The sequence below is a fragment of the Rhincodon typus genome, chromosome 40, assembly GCF_021869965.1.
Source record: "Rhincodon typus isolate 14 chromosome 40, sRhiTyp1.1, whole genome shotgun sequence".
Classification (NCBI taxonomy): Eukaryota; Metazoa; Chordata; class Chondrichthyes; order Orectolobiformes; family Rhincodontidae; genus Rhincodon; species Rhincodon typus.
The window spans coordinates 12,264,786-12,266,398 of NC_063371.1; the positions used below are offsets into that span (position 1 = coordinate 12,264,786).

Consider the following 1,613-nt stretch of genomic DNA (forward strand, 5'->3'; position numbering starts at 1 on the left):
CTCTCTCTCTCTCTCTCTCTCTCTCTCTCTCTCTCTCTCTCTCAGGCCCCATCTACGTTTCAGACCGTGCTCCCTGTGAAACTGAGCTTCCTCGCGTCTGCGCAGTGTCCCACCACACTGGAAAAGAAACCCTGCTGTAGCCAGGCCCCTATCACAAACACACAAAATACAATCCAACTCGGCCAAGTTCCCGGTTTACCTCGTCTGACAAACTCATCGTCCTAGACTTGTATGGCACAGAAGCAGACCCTTCAGTCCACTCGTCCACGCCAACCAGATATCCTAAATTAATCTAGTCCCATTTGCCAGCATTTGGCCCATATCCCTCTTAAACCCCTTCCTATTCATGTACCCATCCAGATGCCTTTTAAATGTTGTCATTGTACCAGCTTCCACCACTTCCTCTGGCAGCTCATTCGATACACGCACCACCCTCTGCGTGAAACGGTTACCCCTTGGGTCCCTTTTTAAATCTTTCCCCTCTCATCTTAAACCCATGCCCTGTAGTTTTGGATTCCCGCACCCTGGGGAAAAAGACCTTGGCTGTTCACCCTATCCATGCCCCTCATGATTTTATAGACTTGGCTGAAAAGAAAATACTCACTGCGTTTCCGAATGTAATGTTGTTCTCGAGCGATGGCAGAAAAGAGGGACGATTTGCCGGCTTACGACTCCCTCTACCTGAGACTTAGTTTTAAAAAAAAACACCCTGTTCATAAATAGACATGACATGGACCCTGAGTGCGGTGGAGGCGATGGCTTAGTGGTATTATCGCTGGACTGTTAATCCAGAGACCCAGATAACATTCCGAGGACCCGGGTTCAAATCCCACCATAGCAGATGGTGGAATTTGAATTCAATAAAAACACTGAAATTAAGAATCTAATGATGACCACGAATCCATTGTTGGTTGTCAGAAAAACCCATCTCGCTCACTGATGTCCTTTTACGGAAGGAAACTGCCATCCTTACCTGGTCTGGCCTACATGTGACTCCAGACCCACAGCAATGGGGTTCTTAACTGCCCTCTGGGCAGTTAGGGATGGGCAAGAAATGCTGCTCTAGCCAGTGATATCCTTATCCCGTAAATGAATAAAGGGAAAGAAAAAAGTTGTCTGAAAATGTCAGGGAAACGCTGGTCTGAGCCACAGAATTTGATGAGTTCTCTCTCGCTTCTTTCAAATTGCTTCTTGGTCTTTGCCGCTGAGACGAGATAGTTTGCATTGTCACTGGTTGAGAATCTGTTTCCCTGCCTCCCCTCTGCGTTTGAAGGTAAAGATTTCTCCTTTTCCTCTCTCTCTGCAAGTGCCCTTATTGTGAGAGAGAGACAAATGGAAGCCAGCAAGCAGTCAGTTAAGGCTTTGTGATACATCGAGTCAGGGAAAACAAAGAGAGAGATTTCTTTGTCTCGCTGGCTTAGTGTTTCTCTGCTGTTCTGGCCCCACACAAGCTGTGGCTCCCTGGTCAGGAGCCAATGAAAATGTTGTTGTCAAACAGTCATTCCTCCAGGAAATGAGGGAAATGCAACTCCGTGTGCTCCAACAAACATGATTTGTAAAACTGTAACAGTCTCCTTGCACAGTCTCCTTGCACAGTCTCCTTGCACAGTCTC

At 47.1% G+C, this 1,613-nt stretch overlaps 1 protein-coding gene across 4 annotated transcripts in view; it reads left to right on the plus strand.

The window, feature by feature from the left end:
- ddhd2 (DDHD domain containing 2) overlaps positions 1-1,613 on the plus strand; it is a 34,574-nt gene that overhangs the window by 29,573 nt on the left and 3,388 nt on the right. The window lies entirely within an intron of this gene.